The sequence below is a fragment of the Falco peregrinus genome, chromosome 3, assembly GCF_023634155.1.
Source record: "Falco peregrinus isolate bFalPer1 chromosome 3, bFalPer1.pri, whole genome shotgun sequence".
NCBI lineage: Eukaryota > Metazoa > Chordata > Aves > Falconiformes > Falconidae > Falco > Falco peregrinus.
Window position 1 is genome coordinate 4,957,927 of NC_073723.1, and position 8,646 is coordinate 4,966,572.

Consider the following 8,646-nt stretch of genomic DNA (forward strand, 5'->3'; position numbering starts at 1 on the left):
TTCTAAGCTGTTTGAAGCCTCAGCCAGCAGATATCCTCCTGTCATCCTCCCCTGCCACTTCTGTTTCTAACCCTGCTATCTGTATATGCATTAGCTTTGAGGTGACACAGTTTCAAAAATGAGGGCTCAGGGAGTGGAAAGAAGGAGGAAATTCTTCTAATGTGAGTGGACTGGACAGGAAATTCTGGTAAAGCAAAATTGAATCAATCTTCTGAAAGGTATAGTTGCAGGCAGAGGTAGACTTAGTGCTAGAGTAGTGTCAAGCTGTGTCATTTCTCATGCCTTTACAAAATACTCTCCAGAACTGCTCAGGGACTTCTTGCACGGATCCTGGCTTGAGCCGCTCTGGTGCCACACAGACACAAAAACCTGTCATCAAGTTAAAGTTGCTCTGAGCTGTATTTATCCCAGTCTCTCCCCAAAGGATAATTTTGCAGCCCTGGAGGCATCCTGAGTCCAGAGACAGTAACTGCAGTCACAAGAACTACAGTGCAGTCAAAGTACTTAGGGCATTGAAAACTGCCACAAGTGCAGAAATATTTCCGGTTTTCGTGAACTGTTGCTCTGCACACTGACTCTCCACCGTCTTCTAGAGTCACTTCCACTGCACAAAGAAGTAGAGCAAAACGGGAGATGAACCTGGTTAACATTTAGAAACACCACACCTCAGAAATTATGGCTCCTCCAAGGATCTGCTGCTGTTTTTTAACTTTTTAATCTACTCAATAACGAAAGTGTGCAAGGGATTTCATCTGAGATGATTTTTTTTTTGAGAGATAGATAGATAGATAGATAGATAGGTAGATAGATAGATAGATAGATAGATAGATATTTACGGATGAACTCTTCACTGCATGTGCCATTAGCCCAACGTGCCCCAGATGCATCAAAATGCAATGCTGGACATGTAACTTCTGAGTCTCATGAAGCACCTCAGCAGGATCAATCTGCATGGCAGGACCTTGGTCTTAGAACAGATACTCTGTCAAAACACCAAATCAGCCAAAGATCAGAGAAGTGTAGTCAGCTTTGCTAAGGTCCTCCCTATTCTTCCACGACATTTATACTGAGCACAGTATCGATTCAAGCTCATTATTTTCAAGCATCATTAAGAATACAATGAAGAGTGATAAATTATTATTTTAATGTGAATATAATGACATAAAGACACTTTTAAAGTAATTAGATTCTCAGCCTTGAGAGCATGGAGTGTCTTTTTCCCATAAAGCTCACGCAATGCTGACAGTAGTGAGGTTCAAGATTTGCCAAGGGGCATTGACTGCTTCCCAGAGAAACACCTGCCGATGAAAGGCTTGTCTCTCAAACCGGGGGTAGCTGTCTTCAACATTTCTGCTTGGTCACTGCACGAAAGGAGCATGGGATTGCCCAGAGGTGAGAGGAGCAGGCAAAGTCTTGGTTATAGTGTTGGTTGAAGTGTTACTGCCCATGACTAAGAGACCTCAGAAGTGTCCTGTTACTTGCACAGACCCTTTCCCCTCTGCTGGCACAAGTAGCATGTGAAAATGTTTCTTGCAGTGAGCCACACAAGGCTTTGAACCCCATTCCCTGCCTGACACAGACCTGATTGTTTACAGCCTGCTGAGCACAGGTTTGCTATAGGAAGCCATGCTCTTGTGTGCCTCAGTTTACCAAAAGTTCTTCAGTGGTTGGGACCCTCTAAAATCTTTGCATACAGCACTCCCCTTCTCAGTCACATTGGGTCTAGTGTATTCCTGCACATGAACTGCTCTTCACGCTCCCCTGTGCCAGAAATCCCTGGATTTTGGTTCTCCCAAATGTCACAGAAGGAGGTGCAAGGACAGGGTAGACATTCCCATCAAAAGCCAGGAAGCTATTCAATCCAGTACCTTTCATGTCCTGGATGCTGCACTGGGAGACAGGTAGAAGCCACATAGCTGGAAGCCAAGGTGTTTTAGTGTCAGCACACAACAATATGATAAAGAAACTCATGGCAATGAGGCTTTTGAGTTCAGGTTGCTGGTGTCACCAAGTCCTTCTGCTGAAGAGCCCCTGGTGTTCCATACCCTTAAGAAGGAGGACAGCATCAGTCAAGTCAGGAACGGGAAAACATAAAACTCATTGCCGTGTATTACTGCAGAGAGGAACAGCTTGTGCAAAGCTAGAAGATGTTCAGGTACAAGGTTCTGTAATAGAAATGCAAGGTATTATTAAGAAGGCCTAATTGTTTAGACGAGGAGATTCATAGAATCATAGAATCATTTAGGTTGGAAAAAACCTTTCAGATCGTCAAGTCGAACCATTAACCTAGCACTGCCAAGTCCATCACTAAACCATGTCCCTAAACCAAAACCATCAGTGTCCTACCAACATTGTTCTCACACCAAATCCAAAACACAACACAGCACTGCACCAGCTACTAAGAAGAAAATTAACTCTACCCTAGCTGAAACCAGGACACCTCCATAACTTCGTGACATCTTTATAGTCCTTCAAAGTTGCCCACTCCTTTTTCCAAAGGTGGTAAACTCTCCATTTTTCCCCTGAGTTCCATCCAAAGCTCTCTCTTCAGCCAGGCTGGTCTGCCCTGCCAGCTTGTCTTTCGGCACATGGTGGCGGTCTGCTTCTTGTGCCTTTAAGACTCTCTTCTTGAAGAATTTCCAGCCTTCCTGGACCCCTTGGCCCTTCAAAACTCTCTCCCAAGGGACTCTGTCAACAAGGCTCTTAAACAGGCAAAACCCGGCCCTCTGGAAGTCCAAGGTGGCAGATCTGCTCATCCCCCTTCTTAATTCTTGGACATTCAAAAATTCTGTCATCTCATGATCACTATGGCCAGCCACCACATCACCCACCAGTCCTTCCCTGTTTGTAAGCAGCAGGTCCAGCAGGGCATCTCCTCTGGTTGGCTCACTGACCAGCTGTCAGGAAGGTCTCTTCCACCCACTCCAGGAACCTCCTAGACTGTTTCATCTCTGCTGTGTTGTATTTCCAGGAGACATCTGGTAGGTTGAAATCCCCCATGAGAACAAGGGCTAATGAACTTGAGACTTCTCCCAGTTGCTTGTAGAATGTTTCATCTGTCTCCTAATCCTGGTTGCGTGGTCTATAACAGACTCTTACCAGGATATCCACTTTGTTGGCCTCCCCCTGATTCTTACCCACTCAACCCTACTGTCACCATCATTCAGCTCTTGGCAGTCAAAACATCCCCTGATGGCTACCCCACCACCTCTCCTTTCTTGTGTATCCTTCCTGAAGAGTTTGCAGCCATCCATTGCAGCACTCCAGTCATGCAAGTTATCCCACCATATTTCTATGATGGCAACTGTGTCATAGTCTTCCTGCTGCATGATGGTTCCATCTCCTCCTGTTTGTTGCCCATGATTCAGGCATAGATGTAGTTCAGCTGTGATATCAATCTTGCCTCCAACAGTGGCATGCCATCCCCAGGTTTTAATCTTTAAGGACACTGATTTTATTTCCTCCCCACTCTGAATTTAGTTTAAAGCTCTCTTGATGAGCCCTGATAACTCCTGACCTAGGATCCTTTTTCTCCTTTCAGACAGGTGAACCCCATCTGTTGCCAGCAGGCCTAGTGCTGTGTAAACTGACCCATGATAAAAACTGAGATGTAGTTGTTGACACCAGGCCTGGAGCCGGGTATTGATCTGTGTGACCTTCCAATTACATGCCCCATCATTCCCTGCAACTGGCAGGATAGCAAAAAACACTCCTTGTGCTCCTGAGCGCTGGACGAGTCACCTCAGGGTCCTGAAGTCTCTCTTGATTGCCCTCAGTCTTCTTGTTTGGATTTTGTAATTTCCCACTTGGAAGACCTGTAATGGGTGGTAATCAGAAGTCCATGCCAGACAAGGGAGTTTTCTAGTACCATCCCTTACCTGGCCCCCAAGGAGGCAGCAGACTTCCCTATGGGTTGGGTCTGGTTGGCATATCAGGCCTTCTGTAGCTCTCAGAGTGGAGCTGCCAATGACAGCCACCTTTCTTTTCCCCCTAGCAGAGCTGGTCTTGACGTGTCGGTTGACCAACTCTCCCTAGGCAACTCCTCCAATGTGAACAAGCCTAAGTCCACATCATCATTTTCCTGGCCTTCAGGGTCCAGAGCCACATACCTATTGTATAGGTGTAGCTGGGAAGGTGAAGTAGCTTGGGGAGTGACTCACCTGCTTCCCCAAGCAGGGACCTGTTTCCATTCCTGCCCGTCACTTAGGTCCCCTCCATCTGCCTGGTGGTGAGTAGGTAAGAGAGGCTCTGCTCCCTGTGATGTGTCCACGTGGTGCATTTGTCTCAGTGATGGTAGAGACTGGCTCCACCACAGGACACCAAATCAAGTTCCTCCTTTCTCTGCCCAAGTCATTATAAACAGCTCTCTGGATTTGATCAGGAATGGCTTCTGAGTTTTAAATCTAAAAAAGTAACTGCTGCTCTTGTTACATTGTGATTTGTACACGGGTTAGCTTCTCTCATTGATCTTTCATGCTGATTAAAGACTAAAGTAATGACCACTAACACTTTGAATTAAGGCTTAAACATCACTGCCTGGGAACCAAAGACAGCAAAAGGTGGCTGAATGGATCTGCATGAATACTGGAGTGTCATTCTAATGAAATGAGGCAGTAGCAGCCAGGCAGTGATTAGGACATGATATGGGCAGGGATCAGGGTGGAGACCAGAGGGGAGAATGTGCCAATTAGCTTAAAATTGAACAATTTCAATCAAAAGATTGAAAAAGGCTTAAGATGCAATCTCTTTCTCTAAGTACAAGTGGTTGGCTAAGGAGAAACAGCTGAGGTTGCATTGCAGCTTTTTTTTTTTTCCAGAGTCACTCAAGACTAGCTAATATAGTTCATACATCACCTTTGATGAGATGTTTAATCAGTGGCAAAACCTTTTAACCTACACAGAGAAGTTTCCCCACAGTTTAGGCAAAGTATAGCTGTCATACAGTCTTGCAGCCTTACAGATTTGTAAGAGCTATTATTAAGCAGCAGATTAGGAACAGTAGGACAGGTTCTGAAGTCCCTACTTGGTCAAAGATTCACAAGATACCACTGCAGTCTCCATACTTGTGCCTGGCCTCTGGATGGAGATTTCTGTGTTTCATAGAGTTATAGAATCATTTAGGTTGTAAGAGACCTTTGAGATCATCAAGGCCAACTGTTAACCCAGCACTGCCAAGTCTACCACTAAACCATGTCTGTAAGCACTACATCTACGTGTTTTTTCAAATCCTCCAGAAATCGTGATTCCACCAGCCTCCCTGGGCAGCCTGTTCCAGCGCTTGACCACCCTTTCAAAGAAGAAATTTTTCCTACTATCCAATCTAAACGTCCCCTGGTGCAAATTGAGGCTGTTTCCTCTTGTCCTGTTGCTTGTTATCTGGGAGAAGAGACCAACCTCCACCTGCCTACAGCCTCCTGTCAGGTAGTTGTAGAGGCCAGTAAGGTCCCCCCTGAGTCTTCTCTAGACTAAACAATCCCAGGTCCCTCAGCCGCTCCTCATAAGACTTTTCTCTAGACCCTTCACCAGCTCTGTTGCCCTGCTCTGGACAAGCTCCAGCACCTCAATGTCTGTCTTGCAGTGAGGGGCCCAAAACTGAACACGGGATTCAAGGTGCAGCCTCATCAGTGCCGAGTACAGAGGGACAATCACTGCCCTGGCCATGCTGGCCACACGGTTTCTGATACAGGCCAGGATGTCACTGGCCTTCTTGGCCACCTGGGCACACTGCTGGCTCATGTTCAGCCAGTCATCACCAGCAACCTCAGGTCCTTTTCTGCTGTGCAGCTTTCCAGCCACCCTTCTGCAAGCCCATAGCACTGTGTGGGGTTGTTATGACCCAAGTGCAGGACCCGGCACTGAACCTTGTTGAACCTCATACAACTGGCCTTGGCCCATCGGTGCAGCCTGTCCAGGTCCCTCTGCAGAGCCTTCTGCCCTCAAGCAGATCAACACTCCTGCCCAACTTGGTGTCATCTGGAAACTTCCTGAGGGTGCACTCGATCCCTTTGTCTATATTGTTGATAAAGATATGAAACAGAACTGTCCCCAATACTGAGCTCTGGGAAACACCACCTGTGACCAGCCACCAGCTGGATGTAACTCCATTCACCACCACTCCTGTGCTGTCCAGCCAGCTTTTAACCCAGCATAGAGGACCCCCATCCAAGGCATGAGCAGCCAGTGTCTCCAGGAGAATGCTGTGGAAGATGGTTTCAAAGACTTTACTAAGATCCAAGCAGACAACATCCACAGCCTTTCCCTCATCCACTTGGTGGGTCATCTTGTCATAGAAGGAGATCAGGTTGGTTAAGCAGGACCTGCCTTTCATAAACCCATGTTGGCTGGGCCTGATCCCCTGGTTCTGCATACACAACATGATGCCACTCAGACTGATCTGCTCTATAACCTCCCCTGGCACCGAGGTCAGGCTGACAGGCCTTTAGCTCCCTGGATCCTCCTTCCTGCCCTTCCCGTAGATGGGTGTCACACTGGCTAACCTCCAGTCTGCTGGGACCTCTCCAGTTTGTCAGGACTGCTAATAAATGATGCAGAGTGGCTTGGTGAACTCCTCTGCTAGCTGCCTCAGTACCCTTGGTCGGATCCCATGCTCCCCATAGACTTGTGTGTGTGTTTAAGTGCTGTAACAGGTCAATAACTATCTTCTTTTGGAGTATGGGGGCTTCATTCTGCTCCTTGTCCCTGTCTTCCAGCTCAGGGCTGGGTTCCCTGAGAACAACTGGTCTTACTATTAAAGACTGCGGCAAAGAAGGCATTAAGTACCTCAGCCTTTTCCTCATCCTTTGTGACCATGTTCCCCACCACATCCAATAAAGGATGGAGATTATTCTTGGCCCTTCTTTGCTTTCTAATGTATTTATAAAAACATTTTTTGTTACAGTGGCCGGCCTGAGTTCTAGCCAGGCTTTTGCCTTTCAAATCTTCACCATGAATAACCTTATGACATCCTTATAGTTCTTCAGAGTTGCCTGCCCTTTCTTCCAAAGGTGATAAACTCTCTTTTTTTTTCATCTGGGTTCCGGCCAAAGCTCTCTATTCAGTCAGGCTGATCTTTTTGTTTCTTTTTTATTTTTTTAATTTATATATAGTAGGTACTCAATTAACACCTGTATTAGTTAAATGTCCAGCTTTGATTTTAAGTAAGTAGGTACATTAGCAATCATAAGGATTTAAGTGTAAATATGAAAGGTAATCTTTGTAAACAGTTCTCATGTCATACCCAATACAGAAAGTTCAATGAAACACTGAAGTCACTGCTGTTAGAATGAATAACCTTATAACTCAAACATATAGTCAGTAGCCAAACATATTGTACGAAATATAACAGCTGCCAATGCAAAAGTCAGAAATACAGTCAGAAGAGTTGATCCAGTGTGGTTCATGCTGACTCTTGGCTGCTGATTAAAGTCAGTTGAAGACAGAGCCCACCTCTGCTGCTGGGCACCGCACTGCCAAGGACTCATGGACATGTTAGAGGACACAGGCAGAGCAGGCTCTTGACTGACTGCTGCACTGCTATTCTGAGTTCCAGAATTTACATGTTTAAAGGTCTCATTTCACATGGGACTGTTCATTGCACTTGCTGGATCCTGGAATGCTCTAGCTATACCAACCTGTTTGGGCTCACATGGAGTGGCAGAGTGGTTCAGTCCTGATGTGTTTGATGGTCCAGAATCAGTCTTCCCAGATGAAGTGACTTCTGCCTTGAAGCTAATTTGACTGGCGAGTTCTTTAGCCTCTTTGTCTGCCTGGCTTGATACACTTCCAGATGTTAGTAGTAAAAGGGCCATCTTCATACATGTGCTACCACAGAAGTCTTGTGACCTTTTCACCAAAGCTCTTCTTCCTTCTGGTGTATAATCTAGAGATCCTATTGCTTCTTCACCTTTCCTTGGCCTAAACCAAATAATGGCTAGTAAAGCTGTACTTTTACTCCATGAAGGCTGCCATGTGTCAGGATGATGCCCTGAGATGCTTAAAGCAATTTTCTTCCCCACTTCAAACCTGCCATTCGCCATCAGCAAAATAATGCCGGGTGGTTTCATGGGATATTCAGGTGGCAGTACTATTCACCCGTGAAAAATCCCTCCATCAAAATCTGAATCTGTAAATCTAAGAGTAAAACGCCATTCAAAATTATTATCCTCCAAAAGCTGTGCATCATAACGATCTGTAGGATCCTTCAGTTCTGCAGCTTCTTTCATCAAACATTTGACAGATGGGCTTTTGAGGTTATATGGGGCCTCCACTCACTCACTCGCTTGCTCCCTCCCTAGTGTCTCTGTCTTTTTAGAGTTCAGAGTGTCCCTCAACCTAAGCACAGCAAATACTATATCTACACATCCATAATGAATTTAATTCACAAGGAGCAATTTCTCAAGTGGAGGACTCAATCTGTCTTGCAGGTCTAGGAGGGTATTTACCCAGGGCTCCTGATGTTCTCAACACAAAGAGAAAGGATTCCAGTATGAATTACACTTGGCTATCCCTGTACCCTGCCACTGATTCCTCACTTGGAAATTCACTTAGCTAAGGCTTTAGATTGCCCTTGAGCTTAATGGAAAAATGTGGTGAATGCTTTCATACAGATTCCACCTATGGAGGCTAAAGGGAACCTCATTACTAAAT

The 8,646-nt window shown here is 45.7% G+C and overlaps 1 pseudogene; it reads right to left on the reverse strand.

Moving 5' to 3' along the window:
* Positions 1-7,292: 7,292 nt before the first annotated feature.
* Positions 7,293-8,261, reverse strand: LOC101911114 (ubiquitin-conjugating enzyme E2 J1-like; annotated as a pseudogene).
* Between the last annotated feature and the right edge of the window lie 385 nt (positions 8,262-8,646).